This window comes from Barbus barbus, assembly GCF_936440315.1.
Source record: "Barbus barbus genome assembly, chromosome: 48".
Taxonomy (NCBI): domain Eukaryota; kingdom Metazoa; phylum Chordata; class Actinopteri; order Cypriniformes; family Cyprinidae; genus Barbus; species Barbus barbus.
In genome coordinates, this window is record NC_136726.1 from 17,527,324 (window position 1) to 17,553,342 (window position 26,019).

Sequence of the window (26,019 nt, forward strand, 5' to 3'; positions counted from 1 at the left end):
TGTTTTATTTTCTATTTATTTCCTTTTTAGTTATTCATTTATTTCAATTATTTGTTTATTTGTATTTTTATTTGAGACATTTCTAATAAAAATTTCCAATGTTTCTTTATTGTTTGTGTGTATATTTATATTCTATCTATCTATCTATCTATCTATCTATCTATCTATCTATCTATCTATCTATCTATCTATCTATCTATCTATCTATCTATCTATCTATCTATCTATCTATCTATCTATCTATCTATCTATCTATCTATCTATCTATCTATCTATCTATCTATCTATCTATCTATCTATCTATCTATCTATCTATCTATCTATCTATCTGGGGAAAGTCGTGGCCTAATGGTTAGAGAGTCGGACTTGTAATCCGAAGGTTGCGGGTTCGAGTCCCCGGCCGGCAGGGATTGTAGGTGGGATTGTAGTGAATGTCCAGCGCTCTCTCCACCCTCAATACCACGACTGAGGTGCCCTTGAGCAAGGCACCGAACCCCCAACTGCTGCATGGCTGCCCACTGCTCCGGGTGTGTGTTCACGGTGTGTGTGTGTGCATTTGTTCACTACTCACTGCTGTGTGTGTGCACTTGGATGGGTTAAACGCAGAGCACCAATTTCGAGTATGGGTCACCATACTTGACAATACGTCACGACTTTTTTTTACTTTATCTATCTATCTATCTGTATACTTCATACTACTTTCTTACAAAAAAAGCATGTCATTAGTATGCATTCCGAACATTCTAGTTCTCATTTGTGGTTCCTGTCTCCTTTCTTTCTTTCTTTCTTTCTTTCTTTCTTTCTTTCTTTCTATTTTCTGTTATAACATTCTCCTACTCGCATTGTCTATTTTTATTCAGTTTTTACCTCCTTCAGTGCTGTATTCTGGTGTCTAATCTGCGTGTCTTATGTTGGATGTCATGTAATTGGCTATACAAAGCTGTTTTTCTCTGTCTGCACATCACTCTTCTCTCAGTGAGGCGGTCCTTTTGCTCCTCACACAGTTCCTGTTCAATTAAAGTCACGTTTCGCTCAGTTCCTCCACACTGTCCTTCAGGCACTGTGAGAAGAGAGGAAAGCCGCATATTGACTGACAAAAACATTTATATACACATATTTAGACGTGTACAGACAGGCAGACTTACACTCACATAAAAAGTGATGTGAGTAATAACTAAAAGTAGTGAACTTACCTACATTTTTTTGTAGTGTTACAACAGCTTTGTAGCTTTCATAAAAGTGTAGTTTTTCCAGTAACAAGCATAATTTTTTTTAACAAGAAGCTGTGTAAAGTGAACACATGCTGTATTTTCTCTTATAAACTCCTCGTTTTTTCTCATACATTTAGTGTTGGGAATCTGATTCATTCAGATGGTTCATTTGAAGTGATTCCCAAAATCATTTGATTCAACCCTGTGCATGTGAATGTGTTTGTTTTTTTGAATGGTAACGGGGAGGGTGGGGGGTGGTTTAATGGTAGACTCAACTGGTTTTATTTTCAAACTTGTATTTTGTCTTCTTATGCAGTAATTCTGTTTGATATCTATGACTGACCTTAATATTCTGAGTTGTAATATTAATGGGCTAAATGGCCCTCACAAACATACAGGATTTCTGGATGTTTTGCAAAGAAGAAAGATCGATATAGTGTTAGTTCAAGAATCCCATTTGAAAGAGGAGGATATACGCAGGTGTAATACGTTTTATGAAGTGGTATCTCACTCATCTTCAGATACTAAAACCAAGGGTGTCCTAATATTGGTCCGGAGGACTTTAAATATGACTATTTTAGAGAAAGGTTGTGATACAAATGGTAGAATAGCACATATAAAAGCAAAAGTGGAGAATAGGAATATTGTATTTCTCTCAGTTTATGCCCCTTGTACTCCTGACCCTACTTTTTTCTCTGTTTTATCATCCTATCTCTTGAAGTTTTCAGATTTTGAAATTGTATTGGGTGCAGATATGAATTCTGTAAAGTCGCATATCCTAGATAGATCTGGACCAAAGGAATCACACTCTCAAGCTTTGTGTTCTGACAAACTTCGGAAATGTGTAAAATTGTACAGCTGCTTTTTGTTTTGTACTACTGTTCCACGGAATAAAATTCAATAAACAGTTAACAAAAATAAAAAAAGTTTTGGGCCCCACTGATTTTTATTCAATGTACAAAAACAGCTTATTTTGTGCTCTGCGTATAATAGAAAGTCTCAGACAGAAATTTGCCCTTTTTTAGGGCCTTTATGTCATGCTGTTAGTTTCAAGTACAGTCCTTGTGCTCATCCCTGTTCAGGATTGCTAATCGGTTTCATACAGTAGTGTACTTTATACTTTACTGTGTAGGATCTGATAAGTGCATATATAATCTCAACAGGACTAAATCACACCAGATTCCCAATACAGCCTCCAGAGACTAGATCTCGTTCACATCATCTCTTTCCTATGGAAGCCCGTTTCCGCCAATGAATAAAAAATAAAACAAGGTAATTGCGACTTTTTATCTCACAATTCGGACTTTTTTTCTCGCAATTCTGACTTTATAACTCGCAATTCTGACTTTATAACTCGCAATTCTGAGATATAAACTCGCAATTCTGAGATATAAACTCGCAATTCTGACTTTATAACTCGCAATTCTGAGATATAAACTCGCAATTTGGAGATATAAACTCGCAATTCTGACTTTATAACTCGCAATTCTGAGATATAAACTCGCAATTCTGACTTTATAACTCGCAATTCTGAGATATAAACTCGCAATTCTGACTTTATAACTCGCAATTCTGAGATATAAACTCGCAATTCTGACTTTATAACTCGCAATTCTGAGATATAAACTCGCAATTCGGAGATATAAACTCGCAATTCTGACTTTATAACTCGCAATTCTGAGATATAAACTCGCAATTCTGACTTTATAACTCGCAATTCGGAGATATAAACTCGCAATTCTGACTTTATAACTCGCAATTCTGAGATATAAACTCGCAATTCTGACTTTATAACTCGCAATTCTGAGATATAAACTCGCAATTCTGACTTTATAACTCGCAATTCTGAGATATAAACTCGCAATTCTGACTTTTTTTCTCACAATTGCGAGTTTATATCTCACAACTCTGACTTTCTCGCACCATAGCAAACCACTCTCCGTGTAAGGCTTTTGGACACGGTTGGACATAGCCTCCCATTACCGCCGGGCTTTCAGACAAAACATTCTTCATTTCTTTATAGTTCTGAGTTTGAGGCAGCTTCTATCGCATTATTTTAATAACAGCTGTCAAGTAAAGCGCGTATTATTGTAACACGAGAGTGGATATATATATGAATGCACGCAGGTGGATTTCCTTCACTCTCGCATAAAGCGCGCTTTCATCTCTATGTTCTTGCTATAGAATTATCTTATCTCCTGTATTTAATGTTGTAAGATATCGACCAAGCAAGACATCCCCAATGAAAATTATAAATAAATGAAAATTATTTAGTCAATTATATATGAAGAATTCAGATGCAAAAGCTTAAATGCCATCTGAAATTTTCTTCTAAAATTAGTATTTTTCGTTTATATTCAGTTATTTTACTTTAATGACAATGAAAAGAACCTGTTCCTGAGAAAAATGCTCATTTTAGAATAACATTTCAGATGGCACTTATGGCTTTTGCATCTGAACTCTTCATTGACTAAATAATAATAATAAAATTAATGAATCCTTTATTTATAATTTTCATTGGGGATGTCTTGCTTGGTCGATATCTTACAACATTAAATACAGGAGATAAGATAATTCTATAGCAAGAACATAGAGATGAAAGCGCGCTTTATGCGAGAGTGAAGGAAATCCACCTGCGTGCATTCATATATATCCACTCTCGTGTTACAATAATACGCGCTTTACTTGACAGCTGTTATTAAAATAATGCGATAGAAGCTGCCTCAAACTCAGAACTATAAAGAAATGAAGAATGTTGTGTCTGAAAGCCCGGCGGTAATGGTACTGTCCAAACCGTGAGCGCAAAACACAGAAATAAAGAATAATGAGTAATTTTTATGTTTGTTCAAAAATCATATTCGGACGCAACATTCATCTAGTTCAATATATAGTTCAGCTAATTGAACAAAGTACTGCAAAGCCTTACACGGAGAGTGGTTTGCTATGGTGCGAGAAAGTCAGAGTTGTGAGATATAAACTCGCAATTGCGAGAAAAAAAGTCAGAATTGCGAGTTTATATGTCAGAATTGCGAGTTATAAAGTCAGAATTGCGAGTTTATATCTCCGAATTGCGAGTTATAAAGTCAGAATTGCGAGTTTATATCTCAGAATTGCGAGTTATAAAGTCAGAATTGCGAGTTTATATCTCAGAATTGCGAGTTATAAAGTCAGAATTGCGAGTTATAAAGTCAGAATTGCGAGTTTATATCTCCGAATTGCGAGTTATAAAGTCAGAATTGCGAGTTTATATCTCCGAATTGCGAGTTATAAAGTCAGAATTGCGAGTTTATATCTCAGAATTGCGAGTTATAAAGTCAGAATTGCGAGTTTATATCTCAGAATTGCGAGTTATAAAGTCAGAATTGCGAGTTTATATCTCCGAATTGCGAGTTTATATCTCAGAATTGCGAGTTATAAAGTCAGAATTGCGAGTTTATATGTCAGAATTGCGAGTTTATATCTCAGAATTGCGAGTTATAAAGTCAGAATTGCGAGTTTATATCTCAGAATTGCGAGTTATAAAGTCAGAATTGCGAGTTATAAAGTCAGAATTGCGAGTTATAAAGTCAGAATTGCGAGAAAAAAAGTCCGAATTGTGAGATAAAAAGTCGCAATTACCTTGTTTTATTTTTTATTCATTGGCGGAAACGGGCTTCCATACTTTCCCCTGTATAGATACATAATATGTTTTTACATGGCAACATCACAGGCGTCTTTAAAACAGTGGCAAACATATCGCATCTTTTAATCTCCCTGCTTTTAATCGGATTACACCAACGTCGCAAAGATAGTTTCCAGGATCAGATTCCCTACTGTTAGACAGAACATGGAAAAGAAGAGGGCGATTGAGTGAGGATGGCGGTGAGTTTCCGGGCATTTTTTTTTTTCTTCTTCCAGAGACACTGACGAGGGACTCGGGTGGAAAATCTATCATGCGCAGATCCGGCAGCCATGACTGATTAGGGCGCATGATTAATTACGAGACAGATTGCTAAATGCTCGCTCGCTCCTCAGATGCGGTGAGGTAAAGTGTCTCTGTGGACTGAAATGAAGACCCCTCCCTGCCCCTTCCATCTCTCTCTCTCGCTCTCACTGCACCGCCCTCCTTCGCTGTCTATATAAAGATCTTTTGGGCTAATCAGTCCTCTAGGACTCCAGCCCTACAACGAAGAATCTCCTCGCAGCTGTGCGCTGTCAGGGCACAACAGACTGTCGTCTTTTTAACCCTGTGTTTTCCTTTATGGAAGCAACTACACCAAATAGTCGGAATCAAAATAACAGTCTTTTAAAAATAATATCACCTAAAATTCGGTCATTATTTACTCACCTTTGTGTCTTTCTAAACTTACTTTCTTCCATAGAACAAAGAGATATTTTGAAGGCCGTGCTTGCTGCTTTTTACATTAGTTGAAAATTGGATCTGTGAAGCTTGAAGCAAAAATTATCTAAAAACACCATAAGAGTATTGACCTAAAATATCATAAAAGTAGTCCATATATTGACTTCTGAAGCGAAAATATATGTGAAAAATTGACAGTAATTGAAATAATTATTTACTGATAATTTTACCCAGCAGTGGGCTTGAATGTGATCCTGCTATTTAGCTGTTAAAGTTTCATATTTTTTTGACCTGCCTGTCAGATCCTCAGCAATAAGGATTTATTTATGTATTATTATTATTATTATTATACTATATGGTTACATTTTACTATATACTACACTATATTTTATATGGTGCCTCACAAAGCCCGTATTTATTTGATGAAAAATACAATAAAAGAGTAATGATGTGAAATACTATATGAATGAATGAATATATATATATATATATATATATATATATATATATATATATATATATATATATATATATATATATATATATATATATATATATGGTTTATTCCTGTGATGCAAAGCTAAATTTTCACTATCATTACTCTAGTCTTCAGTGTCCCATGATCCTTCAGAAATCATTCTAATATGCTGATTTTGCTCGCATTTACTCTTATTGTCAATGTTGAAAACTATAAGCTGTATATTGTTGTGGAAACTTGATATTTTTTCAGGATCCACTGATTTATAGAAAGTTAAGAATTTATTATAGAACAGCACTTATTAAAGATAAAAATCTTCTGTAGCATTAAATATATCTTCATACTTCTAAAGGGCAGTGTATTTATATGGTTTAACTTTAATTAACCCTTTTTACACTTTTGACAAAACATCACCTGTGTTAGACAGCTGGAAAACATTGTTGCAAATTCATCTTTTTCCCCATCAAAATATTGAATTGTTCGAGTTTGCAAGCCATAAAAAATATATGTATAAGATTACTTGTTCTATTAATTATTCTTGAACTGTCCCAAACTCCCACTAAACCAGCATGCAACTCAGCCCTGGAGTTATTGGCTTGACTGATTCAGTCTGAATCATTGAACTACTTAAACTGATTCATTCAAAAGATTTGACTCAAAACAACAATTCATTCCTCCCTCTTAAGCACCCCCTCCACAAAACCACTGACAGGATGACCGAGAGCCTCCTGTGCAATCGTCCCATCTCCTTCCTCTTCCCTCTGCCTTTCTCAGGCCACTCGGTGCAGCTATAATCAGGGCAGTGTTCCACCATTTTCATTAAGATAAGCACTCTCTATCTCTCTCCTCTGTCCTCATGCCTCCCGCAGAGCTGCGGGCCAAGCAGGGAGGCAGCGTGTATACTGTAATTTATACGCATGCATATGGAGAATTGGATGTCTCGCTCGCTGGCCGCATCTCCTGCAGGCGTCTCTTGTGTTGTAGAAAAGGTGGCGTTTGTCTCAGAGGACCACAGCTTCAACAGATGGAGACACCAGCAAACGAACGACTATAAGACAGTAAAATAAGCACGAAAGGTGGGTAGCGATGTTTGGGAAGGCAGACACTGAGGTTTTATTTGTGAAATGGAGGCGCTGCGCTTTTTTAGTTTTCAAGTAGGCTGCTCGATGGAAGAGAGGAGTCATGGATCAGTGCACCCTCTCAGGCCAGAAATAGTACATGGTGGCATCTCATTAAAAATTGTTTGTGAGCGGCAGTGCCACCTTGAAAATAACACGAATGCATAGTCTGTTTTTTCGCTCGCTTATGTATTCATTTCTTTATAAAGGCTAGCGCAGGCATGCCAGAAGTTTACAAAACTGCTGTGTTGTATATGTACAGTTCAGAGGATCTCAAGTGGTTTTGCTTCAAACTCAGCTTTTCCATTGGTTATCAAATGGCATCCCAACCTGCTTTAAAAAATCAAACATATAAAATGCATTCATATTAATGAATATAAGCAATTAAAATGAATAAATCCAAAGTTCTGTCATGAAACTCTAGGTGCAGGATGATAGGTTCTTACTCAATCTGATATAATGACATCATTATTCACATGGCGCAGCTGATTGGTTATTTTTGTATCAACAGCCAATTAACTTGCTGCTCAACATTCAAATACTCAGCTAGTGCTTGCTGTAGCAATTGCACTGCACTTCAGAAACCCTTCACCTTCCCCAGCTCCACCTGTATGGATATGCTACGAGGTTATTTCATATGTTTACATGTGCAGCAGCAGTATTTCCTACATGCTCTCAGAAGCATGTCTGTGGATTAGGGATGGGTACCGAAACTCGGTATTAAATCGGTCTCGGGGCTAAATTATGAAAGACCGGAATATCGATAAGCTCTGACGTTATCGGTACTTCTGTCGGTATTGGAGAAATTAAGAAAACACACATACATTTATTGTTGCTCTCTCTCTCTCTCTCATATATGTATATATATATATATATATAATGTCGCCAGCTGTTTTTATGTGCAATAATATTCAAACATTTGTCTATGATGCATTTTTGCTATGCGCAATTCAGAAGCCAGATCGCGCTCACGCGGAGGAGCTTCAGCACACGCAACATGAAAGTCCTGTTTAATTATGATAGAAGAGAGAACCAACTATTCAAACATCTGCTCACACTTTAGGCCTGTGGCTGTTATATTAAGCTAAGTATTTATTTATTTTTTCGATTTTGGCTTCCAAGGATTATAGCCGCATTTCTTCTAGCACAACTTCATAGTGGCGCGGATTCGTTCCTCCGAACCAAAACTTAACATCTGAATCAGCTCAATCAGTGATTGTTATAAAATGCCGTCTTTACTGTTGCTACATTGCAGGACATATTTGATAGTAAAACGTTGAAAGTACAATCTGCACAAGTGATGCTGTTCCCCAGGCTGAAATGTGTGTGCGCGCGTGTGCCTGCGCGGCGGCGTGCTCCAAAACGGACAAGCAAAGTACACTTTGAGCTTCGGCGCGTCGAAATAACATACAAAAATATGCCAAAAAATACACACACAATGTGTCAAAATGGCCGGTTATGAGAGTCTTCACTTTTATGTTTTAAGTGGACGAGAACAGCTGGGAGAAAATCCGATGCGTGTCAGTATATTGTCTTAAAGTGTCAGACTGGAGCTTGAGCCATCAATGTTAATCAAAGAACAAAATGCAAAGAGAAAATCACCCACAGCTCTTAATCTGAACAACGTTATAGCTTTAATAAACATAAATCTATCAGTACATACAGTGAAAACTATGCAGTGCTCATTTACATTTGATTACTTTTGTAACTATTACTTACCTGAACATTAATATTAGTAGACCTTCATGGAAAAATGAAAGCACTGTTTATTTCATTTTGTTTCTGTGTTTGTTTTATTGTATTTGTCAGTTTGTTTTACTTTGTTTCTTTGTTCATGTTGTTACTGTATCTTATCTTATGTATATAAAACATTAAAAATACCTGCACACTGGTGCATTTACAAATTGATGAAGTGCAGGCATTTTTAGTGTTTTATATACATAAGATAAGATACTGTAAGAATATGAACAAAGAAACAAAGTAAAACAAAAAGTACCGATAAGAATACCGTTAAAGTACCGGATCGATAAGCAGTATCGGTAAGAGTAGTAATACCGTTAAAACCTTAACGATACCCATCCCTACTGTGGATGTATTGGAAGTAGCAAGTTATGTACACTTCTATACTAAAGTCTCTGAGAGTTGTCATGACAGAACTATTTTAATATGAATAAATTATTTATATTAATGCAATACATTTTTAAATATAAAATATTTTTATGTTGTTGTTTTTGTTGTTGTTAATATATAATATAAGGCTGTTTATTAATCTTAAAGTAATTTAATTTTAACAGAAATATTAATATATTTTATTAATGTTAATATATATTTTTTAAAATATAAAATATATATTTATATTATACAAATTTTATGTTTATCTTTGCTACAAGGAAACCTAGTGTAGGTTGTAGTCTTCTGTTACATATATTTTTTTGTGGATTTTTTTTTTCCCATGATGAAAACTTGGACCTTTGCAAAATCTGTGAAGGGAAATCTTTTGCCCTCATGCAAAATTCCCAATCGCGTGGAATCTAATTAAAACTGGAATTTTGGATTAAAACATGGATTTTGAACATGAAAATTTGTGACCGTACTTTGTTGTTATTATGCTAGCTTCAAAAATGCATATGTTGTCTTTACACTTGCTAAAGTGCCAGAATGGGGCATTTGATTGAATTCCCTTTTTCTTTTCTTTTTTACATTAACAACAAAATATATGGAAGCCATTTACCTCCTCTTTTTAAAAAGTTGATGAGCCTCTTTATTTTGCTGTCCTAACTAGGCACAATTAAAAGGGTAAAAAGGACAAAGCTATCACTGGGCTGTTACTCTAAGGTGTAAATGCTGAAATTACTAATATGTACACTTTAGATGCTAATATAGTAGCTACTAAAGTACTAATATGTACCATTTAGACATAAATAAGATACAAAGATGTATCTTTTAGCTTTTTTATCCTATCGTACCACCCTAGTGACAGCTATGTACCTTCTTTTTCTGAGAGTATGTGGTTAGCTGCATTCTATCATTAGCACTGAGCATTGTTTTCCCTCATGTCAACAAACCAATCAGTATGCTAGTATCACAATGTTATCCATAATGCAGTTTTTCATGAGCCATAACAAATCGATGTTATGGCTCATGAAAAATTGATTTATGGATAACATTGTGATTCCACTTAAAGGGAAATGTTCCGATAACTTTGTGTGTCACCTGTTCTAAGCAAAAATTAGCTTTCAATGTGTTGTTGCTAGCATTTGCGCTAGCTTTCTTGTGTGGCGTGTTTCTGTTAAGGCTTCAGGCTGTTGACCAGGATAGAGACTCCAGATTCCAAGCATGTACAACTTGTCTAGCTATTTTATTCTTCCACACATGTGAGATTTTCTTGCCCTGAATTGCAGTGCTGTCTAATTAGCTGACAAAAAGTACTTGGATTAGCTTCTCTGATGCTGAGGATTACTTGTGTTTCGAGAGCAAAATTTAAAGACCGATATTCTGTTTTAGATGGGTTATTCTCACGTGAAGATCAGAACACTCCATTAGATCAGTCTTTCCATTTCATTAGCCTGTGCGAGGTACGAACGCAAACTTTCGGTAAGACTGTAACAGGGATTTAGGCCATGCCATTCTTGAATACTGCCATGTGGAAAGGCAGCGTGCATCTTTGACTCATTTTCGTTTTTATCTCCTCTCCCACTTCCCCCGATTTCTAAAAATAACCCCCAAACATGCTTATTATTGTTTCGATGTCACACACAGGACTGACAGGGCGATTGGAGAGGCAAAGCACAAGAGTGTCTGCTCCATTATTAAAACAGTTATGTAAAAGCGAGTGCTTTCTAGGGTGAAGTGTGTTGGGGTGACTGTTATTGTCTTATATAAAATGTCTAAAGCGTCGTAGAGAGGCCAAACCTGTGCGAGACGGAGATAGAGGGGTTGAAGGGAAATACGAGAGAGATTGAAAATGCTGCAGTGCTAGGAAACTGACACAAAATCTATTAAAATCCAATTCGAGATTGGTTCTGCTGAGTCGCTGACCGTACAAGTGATACAATGGCCAGAGTGACTGTTTTGAAAGTGAAGCTCAATCCAATTTTTGTGCGTTTGCACGTTTAGCTCATAACCCACCTGAAACAGATTAATAGATATAATTTCACTTAACATTCTCGTTTAATTAAAATCAATCACCAGGACTTTGACGTTGCAATATTTATTAGTGGTGTTTGCTAAGACAAGCATCACTTCTAGTATTGCTCAAACATAATGTTGGGATTTGAACAAGTCTCTAACACTAAGAATGAATCTTTGATGTGTTTAGGGGCTTAGCTGCTAGTTAGTTTGTAACTAAATCTGTACTTAATTTGTATGCACCATTTGTTCTTAAGGTAGAACTTTCTAGTAGATCATAAGACCTCCTTAAAGCAAGTGTAGTCATAAAATATGGCATTTACCTTTATTGGTCCAATAGGCCAACATAAGTTGTTGAAAAGCCATGAATTTCTTGTTGGTTGATGTTTTTTTTTTTTTTTTAAGTATGTATGTATTTATTTGCTTGCTAGCTTAGTGGTCTACAAATTTATAAAGATTTATTTATTTATTTATTTTTTAAGATTGGTTGATTTTACATCATCATAACTGTCAATGGTAAAGTATCTATTTAAATAATAATTAAGCAATACATTATTTCTTTATGATAATAAAATCATTTGTTATAATTTATTTTTCCAATATGTATCCTAATTTGAAAAAAAAAAAAAGAAATGTATTTACTTGCGTACATAACTGTCAATGGTAAAATTAAATTGCAGTTTAAATGAGTAAATAATCATAAACATAATGATTTCATCATGAAAGTAAAATAATTTGTATAAATGATGCAGTCATACAAAATGACATTTACATTTATTGATCCAATAAGTGGTCTAAATATGTGTTGTTGAAAAAAAAACATTAATTTCTTAAAATCGATTGATTGATTTAGCATCATCATTTCTGTCAATGGTTAAAATATCTATTTAAATACATAAATATGCAATAAATTATTTCTTTATGAAAATAAAATAATTTGTTTGAAAAAAACAACGTCAATGGTAAAATTAGACTTCCAGTGAAATGCACAAATAATCATAGAAATAAAATAATTAGCATTTTTAAATCAGTAAATAATATTCAGAAAATGTGTAAAATTAAGCGCAATAAATAAATGTAAAATTCTATTTATTTTAATTGGCTCAAAATAAATAAACATTTTACTGCTGGTTATACTCTGTATGATTATATATGTGACAAATAAATAATTACTTGCTTTTATAAAAATCTAAATTGATTGGTTGATTCAAGTTCCAGTTCAAGTTGAGCTTTATTGTCATTCCGCTACATGTGGGGACATACAGTGGAACGAAATGTTGTGCCTCGCAGGACCACGGTGCTACATAAATACAGACATACAACAATGAAGTAAAAAAACCACTTTAAACCTATAAACCTATAAAAACACTATAAACCTATACACAACTAACCTACTGACAGAGTTAACTATAAGTATACTATATATAAGTATTTACCCTATACAAACTAAAAAATAGAAGATAAAAAATACAAACTATACGAATGCTTCACAAATACTGTACATGTGCAAAGAGAAACCTTTTGAGTCAAGCAGCTGGTTGGGGAACAGAGCGGGATGATTTGTAGTGCATGAGCATGTAAACATACATATATTGCTGAGTCTTTTGTGGGATTGTGTACACGCAGCAGTGTGTGTAAAGTGTCTAGTGCACATAGAGGAGAGTGTGTTACTACAGGTGGTTTGTACAGGCCCACTCACCTGTGTGTAGCACACTTCGAATTGATTGATTTATTGATTTTTGAGGCCAGACAGGCTACAACATGCTCTGTCTCCAGATTAACTTATAGCTATATAGAACACATTCAGAGAAGTTAAGTGTTAACCCTGGTATTTTACAACATGTGTCTTATTGCACCTTTCTTGCTTGTATCACACTTTTTTTTTGCTCGTGGCCTTTAGCTCACACCTTTGAATGTTTCAGTTAATGCTGCAGTTAATTAGAGAAGGCTTTTCTGCACCTTTTCAAAAGTGTTGTGTGAGCTGAGATCCATTAATGCATCTTTTGGCAGAAAAAAGATTCATGAAATCTAGCTATTCCCGATTCTGGATTCCCATTCTTTCTTAGAGGTGGTCTGAGGTGAGATGGTGTATAGTGTGACTTATGGTGACTGTCGGCCAGAGCTTATTCACTGCAACAACTTCAAGACTACAGCAGCGAGACCCCGGCTAGCCCCAAGCATTGGGGGCAGTGACTCATGTTGAGTGGGGTTTAAATTTAGACTTCATCTGTTCTCTATTGGGCGTTTTTCTGTTTCTCTCTCTCGCCCTTTATTTCTCATTTATTATATAACCTAATTTGGCAGGGAGGACCAAAATAAAGTGCACTTTAAGGCCTAATTGCCGTGGACTGCTTCTTCAGCAGTTCCCCTCCTCAGCCGACTGGACAGATGATGGTGGCGGCAGGTGGAGAGATGATTAAAGTAATATTCCGAGTTCAATACAAATTAAGTTCAATCGACAGCATTTGTGTCATAATAATGATTGCCACGAAAAAATGTTAGCATGTCCCTTGTTTTGTTAAAAATAACAGTAGAAAATAGAAATTGAGGCAGGTTATTATAATTACCTAAAACTAAAACCATAAACATGTTTGTTGCTTGAAATAAAATGTTAACTGAAATAAAATTTTGAAAAAAACTAAGCTTATTTTATTTCATTTATTTGCCAAGGAAACATTTCTAAAATGTATTTAAATAACTAAATAAAAAAATTAATAAAAACTATATGTACGTACATAAAAACCTAATGAAAATTGCACACAACAAAATTACTGAAACTTTACCTAAAATGAAAATTAAAGCGTAAAATAGAAAAGTTGAAAATAATTTAAATAATTTAATTTTTTTTTATTAATGGGGCCTAATGTTGTCTTGATTATGAAGTTATTAATATTGAAAAAAACAAATCACACTAAAATCATGTTACCATGCATATTGTTTACATCAACTGAATAGAATATTCAATATTATATATTGAGTATTTTACCATTTGTAAAACTGTGTTGTTATTGTTAAAACGTATTTAAATTAATTTCCATTAATTGAAGTAAAGATTTAATTATAACCCAAATTTCGGAAATGTTGGGACATTTTTTTAAATTTGAATAAAATGAAAACTAAGACTTTCAAATCACATGAGCCAATATTTTATTCACAATAGAACATAGAGAACATAACACGTGTAAACTTATACATTTTACACTTTTATCCACTAAATGAGCTAATTTCAAAATTGATGCCTGCAAATTGCAAAGGCTTTGCAAATCTCATCATCTACAGTGCATAACATCATCAAAAGATTCAGAGAAACTGGAGAAATATCTGTGCGTAAGAGACAAGGCTGAAGACCTTTGTTGGATGCTCGTGGTCTTCGGGCCCTCAGATGACACTGCATCACTCATCGGCATGATTCTGTCATTGACGTTACTAAGTGGGCCCAGGAATACTTCCAGAAACCACTGTCGGTAAACGCAATCCGCCGTGCCATCTGCAGATGCCAACTAAAGTTCTATCATGCAAAAAGGAAGCCATATGTGAACATGGTCCAGAAGCGCCGTCGTGTCCTGTGGGCCAAGTCTCATTTAAAATGTACTGTTTCAAAGTGGAAAAGAGTTCTATGGTCAGACAAGTCCAAATTTGACATTCTTGTTGGATATCACGGACGCCGTGTCCTCCGGGATAAAGAGGAGGTAGACCTTCCAGCATGTTATCAGCGTTCAGTTCAAAAGCCAGCATCTCTGATGGTATGGGGATTTATAAGTGTATACGGTATGGGCAGCTTGCATGTTTTGGAAGGCACTATGAATGCTGAAAGGTATATAAAGGTTTTAGAGCAACACATGCTCCCCTCCAGATGACGTCTATGTCAGGGAAGGCCTTGTGTATTTCAGCAAGACAATGCAAAACCACATACTGCCGCTATTACAACAGCATGGCTTCATAGTAGAAGAGTCCAGATGCTGAATTGGCCTACCTGCAGTCCAGATTTTTCACCTATAGAGAACATTTGGCACATCATTAAACGAAAAATACGTCAATGACGACCACAAACTCTTCAGCTGCTGGAAACCTATATCAGGCAAGAATGGGACCAAATTCCAACTCCAATTCTCCAGAAACTAATAACCTCGATGCCCAGACATCTTCAAACTGTTTTGAAAAGAAGAGGAGATGCTACACACAATGGTAAACATGCCCCCGTCCCAACTATTTTGAAACCTGTAGCAGGCATCAAATTTGAAATGAGCTCATTTTGTGCATAAAATTTTAAAATTTCTCAGTTTAAACATTTGTTATGTTATCTATGTTCTATTGTGAATAAATATTGGCTCATGTGATTTGAAATTCTTATAGTTTTCATTTTATTCAAATTTAAAAAAAACGTCCCAACATTTCTGGGAATTCGGGTTGTAAATATGAATATTAAATGAAAGACTTAAAAAAAATTAAACATAAACTAGAAATTATGTCTGTAATAACTGAATTACAATAATAAATAAATAATACTATTTTACTAACTGAGTGAAAATAAGTTTAAATTTAAATACATTACTAAAATGACTACAACTGAACTAAAAATAATGTTAAATAGAAATATAAAAAAATTAAAAAGCAAATAAATGTAAAATTAAAATGAAAGCTGAAAATATAAAAAATAAATATTACTTAAAATATTAATAAATACAATAATAAATACTTACTTTGTCTGGAGCTGACTTTCGCGCACAAAGTGTTGGTATTGATCCCTACACGTATTGGAGACTTTACCTATTTTTTCCAGGACATTTCCTTCGACAATGAAACTTGACCACAGTGTCCTCAGCGGCTCAGATGGAGGAAGTCTATGGAGACTCCTATGTTCATTGGTGTATCCCGAAACACAACACTTGAAATGCCTCTTTGGCGCTGACATTGTTTATCTCCAGCAGCTACAGCAAGTAATCAGTGATGGCGAAGGCGGACCGCAGCTTCTCACTCAGGGTTGTGTCTATCCTTATAGGGCAGCGTCACAAATGGGCGGGACTTTTCCCCCTCAGTGACGTGAACAGAGGGAGAATCTGAAACAGCTCGTTCTGAGAGACTGTTTATGATTTTTTTAGATTATAAAAAAAATGAGTGGGTGGATTTTTACCATTATAGGCTGGTTGTTTTCACACACTGCAGCCACACAACTGTGTTCAAACACCTTATAAAAGTGATTTTTGTATAATAGGTCTCTTTAAATTAGATTTTTCCCAGCTCCATTATTACGGGCTGAATGCCTGCACACGATCTGGCTCTGCCGAGGCGATTTGCGGCAAGTGGATGTGTTTGTATTTGAGGAAACAATAAAGGCTGCCCGGTCTGTGCTCCTCATGGTGTGCCACGCAGCCTCTGCCGAACGAGCAAAATGAGGCCATGTTACATATCCAAGTCCCCTCGGCTCTGGCAGCTACCTGCACGGGGACCCAAGTGTTGATGCGTCAGAAAGCAAAGGACCCAACACCAGCATCAAGTGAGAGTTTGTGTGAGGATGCACCAAAGCAGCACCGGTGTCACCTTAATTATTCTCCCTCTGTAAACTTAAGCTCAGAACTTGCTTTATTACTACAGGGAAAGTTCCTCCGTGCTGGGTAGGGCAGCGGCGCTTATTTTTAGCATATTACTTTTTCTGCCACTCTCCAGAACCTCCCCGATGAGATCTATGCTGTGAAAGAATTTGACATTTTTGCTCATTAAAAGTGGTGGCGAGTAAAGACGCCAAGCTAGTTAAGCCCGCTGGTGTCGCACAATGGACCTTCCATTTGTTTTGGTGAGTTTCTTCAACTCTGGGCATTTTTTGGTCCTGTGGACTTCAGAATGTAAAGTAAAAAAATTGAATAAAATAAAATATATAAAATAACACTTTTATTGAGTTTGTCTACTGTTTTTTTTTTTTTTTTTTTTTTTATCCACTATTGTTGCAAAAATATTAATTTAAAATATATATTTTTTAAATTGACATATACGATTCGTTGGACTAATCCTATTACATTTAGAAAATAAAAGAGCTTAAAGTGTGGGAAATATCAGTGCCACTACACTCAAAAAGGCAGCCCAAATAACGTAACAGGCAACGTGCTGTCTGCCCCGCGATAAGCTCCCCTTGATGGGATGCATCGAAAGACAATGATCTTGTATCGAAGATAGCCAGAGATATTGTCAAAAACATCAATTATTGGCAATATTAAGAGGATTTGGCATTTCCAATTAATGTAGGCCTGTTACATTCTTATTTTTATTAGGCCTATTATTATTATTATGAAGTTACTTTTTTTATTAAATTAAAGTACAATAAATTAGCCCTGCAATTATTACCGCATAACTGACACACTGCGAGGATAAGATTAGGCTATTTACTCCTCAATTAAAATGTTTTTTAAAAAGGTCTTTTAAAGTAGGTTTATTAGGCTATAGGCTGCCTACAATGAATTATAGTCCTATAATTAAAATATTAACACTGCAGTCATCAATAAAAATCAATGAAATAAAAAGCTTTTATTTCGATCACCGACTTTCAAAAACAACCTGTTTAACACGAAATACATTTCTTCTAATACTTTTTTGTTTAGTTTTTTTCACTATGTACGGGCCACAAGAGAAATATAAAAGAAATATAAATATAAATGAAAACAGCTATAGGCTATACCGTTATCAGCATATGTTGAAGTAGATTCGTCTCTCTTTGTCTCTGAGAGAATATGTGGCGTCAGATGCCGAAAGCTCCGTCATTATTCTGTCATTCCGTTTTTACTTTCACTTTCGGCTTATAGTGAATTGACTGAGATTAAGCCGTTCACCAGCATAAATATTGTGCAAAGTTCGCACATGTGCAAATCCTGGTGCAAACGTGTGCTTGCGTGATATCCATTGGCTCGCCTTCATGGTCGCCTTCAAACAGAAATATTTCCAACATTGCGACGTAACCAATTGCCCCGCCCCCTGTATCGAAAACGTTTGACAGACTAATTAAGTTGTTTGCTAACAGAACTAGCAGTAGCTATTGTGAATAACCAGGAAAGTACTAGATTTTGATCTGTGAGACCAAGCCACACGGGATGCAACAAGAACTAGGTTTTTCCAATAATAAGGCAAAGTGTACTAGTGGGCCCTTAATGAGCCGTCCCACGGAGCGCACGTTCCTGAGGCCTGATGGGACTGCGGATTGATTATGGAGCACCAGGGCTTTCACTTGCTGCTATAATTGAGTTTGAAATGAGAAGGAGGACACCTATTGAGGAGGCTTTGAGGAAGTGCAACTATTTAGGATGAGAGACATCGGGCAACAGTTCCCTCCTCGAGATCAAGACGGCCGAGAGCGAGAGTGAATAATCCCGGGAGACTCCGGCACCTTCACAGTCTCCAGTGTAATTCCAGCGAGGCTCTCTCCACATCACTCTTCACTTTCCATTTCTAGATGAAAAATAAGTAACCTCTTCAGACAGGCCTCCTCTCGCACTGAAAGCCGTCGCAAAAAGACCTGCTCTTTTTCACTAGGCATCTGCCACCTTTCTTCTCTGAGCACCACTATCACTCTCCATCTCTATCAGCTCTATTCTTGTTCTCATCTAGAGTTGCTCACACACAACACATCTTTCTTTCTCAGACATATGCTGTAGGTCAGGATTGGGCAGGCTGGTTTTGTAATGTATTCCAATGCAAGCTGTAAATGTCATTTGTAACGCTGTTTGTATCGCTCTGCTTGTGTGTTTGTGGCGGGTAAAATCCGAGCTGATTGAAGACACATAAAACTTGATTCTTGGGTTTCTTTAGAACTATTTTCAGTGGCGGAAAGGAAATGTATGAAGTATTTGCTCGAATGTTCAAAAGTTTGGGGTCAGTACTTTTTTTTTAAAGAAATTAATATTTTTATTGATTAAATTGATCTTAAAATGACATTTGTAATGTCAAAAATGTTTATATGTCAAATAATTGCTGTTTTTTTAATTATTTATTTATCAAAGAATCATGAAACAAAAATCTATCAAATAACAATAATAGATATGAGCAAATCAGCATATTCAAATAATTTCTGAAGGATCATGTGACACTGAAGACTGGAGTATTGATGCTGAAAATTCTGTTTTTTATCATAGGAATAAATTACATTTTAAAATATATTATAATAGAAAGCAGTTATTTTAAATTCTAATAATATTTCACAATATTACAGTTTTTACTGTATTTTTTTTTATCAAATAATGCATGTGAGCTGTCCGTGAGCATAATAGATTTCTTTTAAAAATAATTTAAAGATCTTACCGGCCCAAAGTTACTCCACAGCTTCTTGTTTATTGAACTATCGTATACAATTTGAATCTTTTGAGGCAAACAGCAGTTCAGTTGTTGGCAAAACACATTGCATTATTAATTTATTCTTTATTTTGTCTTTTGACAATTTTCCTTTAAATTTAGTCAATATTGCATAATAATTTTAATTAATTTAAATCTGTTTCATTGCAATTATGACTAAAATGACATCTGTTTTTATTTAATGAATATGTTCTCTTTTTTTTATTTTTTGTTTTGTTTTCCTTTTTTGTCAACAGTATGTATCCTTAAATTTGTTTCATGATGCTCATTTTTTCATCTTGTGGATCACAAAATATATTTTATTTTTTAAATCTCAGTGTTGTTTTGGGCCCCATTTACTTCCACTATATGGAAAAAATATATATTTTTTTATTTTTTATTTTATTTTAATCTGGTTTAGAATTACATAAGGATGAATAAATGGTAACAGTTGTATTTTTTGTGTGTGAACTATCCCTTTAAGAATACAATTCCTCACATTTCATATTTTACTGTTACATGTATCCTATTTCTCCTCAACCCTGCTGGAGGTGCTCTTTGATACTGGAAGAAGAAAATATTTATAACCTGCGTGATGGCCTAACATGCCTGCCATGGCTTGTTCCCCAGTTTAGGGTTCCTTAAGGTGCACCTGCATTGCTTCTTTCTGCAGTCATCCATTACAGAAGGTACAGAGCAAGCAAGGGCTGCTTGACTGATCTATGAGCCAAGGGCATAGGCTCTTACGCAAATAGATTCAGCCTATGGCCATATATCAGATTAACTCCCCGGCAAATGCAGAAGGACCCAGCGAATTTAACTTGAATAGACTGACCCTCTCGTTTTGTCTCCATCAGGAAGCATCTCAGAATTGCTGCTGCTCTTTTATCACCCAAAGTGTGGCCCGCGGCTTGTTTGTGAACTCATGCGCAGATGATAGTGGTCTTGGACTATGTTTACAGGCGGAGGGGATGGTGTCTGCGTTGTCATGGTATCAGTGTTGTCATGAAGCTTTACTGCTCTGATGGCTTTGTGATTGGACGGTGTGGAAGCTCTTGCTGTGGGAGAATGCTGGAAGTTATAGCTTGACTGACTCTGAAATCTTCCGTAGGCAAGTGGCCGTGACTGCTGAGGCGCAACGGAAGTGTCAGTTTGTCTATAGCAGTTGTTAAAGTGAACAAGTATAAATATTACATTTAAGTCAAATTACTGTATTTTTTAAAAAACTAATGATAATTGCACAGTCTACAATGCGATGGTTAACAAACAGATAATGGGTGACCTGACAGGGTTTTCATATTTTCCTTTTTTAATTTAGTATTTATTTATATATATTTTTTTTCAGTTCAGTTCAGATTTAATTAATTAATTAATTAATTCGTTAGTTTTCGACTTTTTCATTTAGTTTAATTCAGTTGATTTATTAACTTATTTGTTTTATTCTATTTCGTAGGTTTTGTTATTTCCATTCAATTCGATTTATTTATTTCCTTTATTTATTTGTTTTCCTAGTTTTTCATTTAGTTTCAATTCAATTAGAATCATATTTAGCTTTTCTACTATTGTGTTTCTACTTTTTCATTCAGTTTGATTTATTTACTTATTCTATTTATTTAGTTAGATTTGTGCTTTAGCTTTCATTCACTTAGATTTATTTCTTTATTTATTTACAATTACATTTATTTATTTTAGTTTTACGTTTGGTTAGTTTCTTTATCTTTACAGTTTTCTAATTAAAAATTTTGTTTCCAATCCATTCAATTATTTATTTATTTACGTGGTTGTTTGTTGGTGGTTTTTTTTTTTTTTTTTCGGGTTATTTGGTTTACTTTTATGTCTTTTTAACAGTCTTCCTGTTTCCCATTTTGATGTTTAATGCAGGCAGGTTGTGAAGGTTTCAAGTTTTATAATATACCGTGTGATTTATTTCCCCAGTTATATTCGTTTTTTTTATCTAGTTATTTATTTTATTGAAGTTATTTTCATTTATTTCGTTTTTGTTAACAATAGCTCTCAATATCACTGGGGCTATTCCTTTAAGAATAGGTTCAGCTGGTCCTAGATCAGAGGAAAAGAGGGCATTTCATCCTGAATAATGGTCCTGACAGACTGCTTTTCTTCCCAGGGAGTGCAGTCATGGCCACTGAAGCGTGCCGTGTTCACCCCCTCATCGTCTGGCACTTTTCCCCTCCGTCGTTCTAGAGGAAACAGAACAAAGAAGGGAAGTGAGTGATTTATAGCGCTCTCTGATGTGTCATCAAATTTTTTTTTTTTTGGAGTATTTACCTTTTTTTTTCTCCTGTGGATGGTAGGAGCACAATCCCCCCACCCTCTCTCATCATAATTATTGTCATTTTCATCAGCATTACCACAAGTGATGATGATTATCTTCATCTGTGTCACAAATAGGCCGGATGATGTGAGTTACTGGTATCAATCACGCTGTAGAGGAGCTGACAAGTCGTTTAAGGCTTATGAGCAATTGTTCCTGCTTTGCTGATGTTAAATGCTACTCTGACTGGTGCATTGCATATCTCCAGCTCATCTGACTCTTGTTCGGATACATGCACATAGTTCACCCAGCAATGAAGGTTCTGTCATCATGTATTTACCCTCATGCCATTCCAAACCTGTGTGATGTTCTTTCTTCTGTCTCATACTGCCGTTTTCTGTACAGTCAAAGTGAATGGTGACTAGGAACTGTCAAGCTCAAAAAATGAACAAAAAGGCTCCATCATAACAGTAATCCATACAGGACCTTACTCAAATCTAGGTTGATAATGGCTGAAAATCTGCTCCTTTTCTATAGTGGTTAATTCATTTTTTAGACTATTTGAACATGCGCATAATAAAATGCATATGTACATATTCATAATTTGGTGCATTATAAGGGCACAAGAATCAATTTGATTTGGGATCATTGACATCAAATCTGATGTGGCATATTTTGACGCACCTTATTTGCATATATGTAAATCTCAATGAGATTTGATTTAATTAGCTTTTAAACTTTTTAACTCACGCAAGTTATTACATAAAATAATTAAAATTTAGCACATGAGCAGTTTTAGATTTATTTCATTATAGTGTTTATTAATCATATGAATTAGCTTTTTTCTATTTTTTTCTATTTTCAGTATTCATTTTTAGTTTTATTTTATACATTTTTTTGTGCTTATACACGCACATGTGTGTGTGTGTGTGTGTGTGTTTATTTATGATATTATCATTAGGGATGTAACGATTCACTTAACTCACAATTTGATTCGATTCACGATTTATTTTTACAAAATGAGATTTAAGACAAATTATATATTAAATGTGTCCTTTTATTATTGCTTGGACAAAATGTTGCACATTTCTTTATGAAATTTAAATATAACACTATAATAATATACTAATATGTGATCCTGGAGCACAAAACCAGTCTTAAGTCGCTGGGGTATATTTGTAGCAATAGCCAAAAATACATTGTATGGGTCAAAATTATTGATTTTTCTTTAATGCCAAAAATCATTAGGACATTAAGTAAAGATCATGTTCCATGAAGATATTTTGTAAATTTCCTACCGTAAATATATAAAAACTTAATTTTTGATTAGTAATATGCATTGCTAAGAACTTCATATGGATAACTTTAAAGACAATTTTCTCAATATTTAGATTTTTTTTACACCCTCAGATTCCAGATTCTCAAATAGTTGTATCTTAGCCAAATATTGTCCTATCATAACAAACCATACATCAATGGAAAGCTTATTTATTCTGTTTTCAGATGATGAATAAATCTAAATTTCAGAAAATGTACCCTTATGACTGGTTTTGTGGTCCAGGGTCACATATAGCTCTTGCATATTATTGCTCTTTTGTTGGTTTTGATTGCTTCTATTGTCCTCATTTGTAAGTCGCTTTGGAAAAAAACATCTGCTAAATAACAAAATGTAAATATAATGTAAATATAAATAACAAAACTAAATTGAAATTTTAAAACAAGCCCCAAATCAAATAAATAAGTAACACAAATAAAAGAAATCTCTTCATATAAACAAAATAAGGCTTTGTCTGTGCTCTTTCCATTTAAAATTAGAGCCAACCACCGCGTTTTAATCAAGATCCAAACAAAGATGCTTCATACATGCAATATGAGCCGTTTTTAATCTAAATTAGATTGTATAATTTCGAAATTTGAAGCAAAAACAGAATGGTCGGACTTCAGTTTTGTGAAAATATATATAAAAAAAATATCTGCATGAAACAGAAACAGCAGACGAGCTGAATGAGAAGCAGATTCACTCTCTGCCAGCAGGTGGCGCTTTAAGCGTTTTCTTGCTTTCCGCTGTAAACACTTATGAACGTAAATATGCATTATACAGAGGCAAGATGAAAATAAAAAATACCATCTAACCTTTTCTAAGTTCCCCTCAGACATACATTCATAGCATTTGTTTAGTCACATATTTGAATCGATTTTCAACCGGCTCGTGGTTAATCGTCACATCCCTGTTTATCATTAATAAGCAATCACATTATCAATTTATCATTAATGAGCAATCACATTTTTAAGTTTTTCATCTAATATTTATTTCATTTTCAGCTTTCTTTCAGTTAACAAATTGTATTATTATTATTATTTTAGTTAACACTAACAAAACTGTGCATGAGTCACATGCTACTTTTATATTTTTGTCTTTTTTCACAGAAGATAGAAAGTCATACAGGTTTAATACGACAGGAGAATGAGTAAATGATGACAGTTTTAATTTTTGGCTGAACTATATCTTTAAATTGTCAATCTCATTCTTTATCCTCTCTATTTCCAATACTGAAAGAATCTAAATTGGTTTCAAATCAGACTGTAAGAGCAACACCTACTAAAACGCTTGCAATGATCTACCATCAAGCTAGCATTGCATTTATGTAAGATTTGCAAGCGCAAACATTTATCTGACACTTAACACATTTGATTCAGCCATACAGCATTAGTCGTCTTACATTGTAGTGTGTAGATTTTGCTTCTTGGCACAACATCAGCATGTCTCGACTTAACTTAGCCATCAACTGTACAGATACCTGTATGAGTGCTCTGCTTTTCGCTGATACCCAAATCCTCTTAAGAAAAGCGAGATGCAGCATTGGTTTTGCGCATACACTGAATTCTCTCTTATTCCGAGGTGCCCACTTTCTGACTTTGTGCAATACCTTGATTGAGCGTGTGGAGGGACTCACTTCAGTGTTTGTTGTTCTGTGTCAGTTGTGCGGTTACAGAAGCTTACATGCTCTAGGACCCGCTAATCTCTCAGACTACGGCACTGATCAGCTCCCACCGCAGCGGGAAGTCTGGATCCAGAGGTTTTGTTAGTAGATCAAGGACAGGTCTTAGAGGTAGAGCAAACAGAAAGATAGTTACGCTTTAAAGAAATAGAGGTGACAATTTGCTGAGCTTTAATTCACCCTCAGGCCATCCAAGTTTGTTTTTCATCAGAACAGATTTGGATAAATTTGGCTTTCCATCACTTGCTCACCAATGGATCCTCTGCAGTGAATGGGTGCCGTCAGATTGAGAGTCCAAATAGCTGATGAAAACATCACAATAATCCACAATAAACTTGTATTTTGGTTGGAAGCAATGTTCAGAACATCTTAATGATGGATTTGCTTCTTACAAACATGCAGTTCTTGCTTCAGAAGATGCTAATTGATTGACTAGAGTGGTGTGGATTAATTGTGGATTACTGTGATGCTTTTATCAGCTGTTTATCAGCTTCATTCTGACGGCACCCATTCACTGCAGAGGATCCATTGGTGAGCAAGTGATGTAAAGCTACATTTCTCTAAACCTGTTCTGATGAAGAAACAAACTCATCTACATCTTGCATGGCTTGAGGTTGAGTAAATTCACAGCAAGTTTTCATTTTTTGGTGAACTATTACTTTAACCTCCCTTTTGGGTCAAGCTAATCATTCCTTTGCTGTAGGTGGTTTGGGTATAAAACACACACTTGTAATTTCATTACAGAGATGGTTTCGATAAACACTGGTTGTGAGTTCAAGTTAGTATGTTAGGGGAAGTGCATATGCAGCAGTTAGCCTGTTGCTAGCATGCCGTACGCATCTTTCCACTCTATTGCCCTGATCAATAGCCTCATTTTCTTCAGGTCTTGCTGTGCACTACTGAAGGTTAAGAGGTCTGGAATGGTATTGATCAGGGTATTCACACACCATCCGTCAAGGCCATTAACGTGATGATATGTCATTGGAAAAAGCCACTTTTTATGCTGATTTGAAATCAGTTTTTTGGTCTCTTATAAGGAGGCACTAAAGGAAGGTGTTTTAATCCTTACTGATTGTATATCAGTTTAAAGAACAAGATTTTGCTTTGGTTTCACTAATGTTGTTAACCTTCAGTTAAGCATCTGGCAGTAGTTACATCTATCTG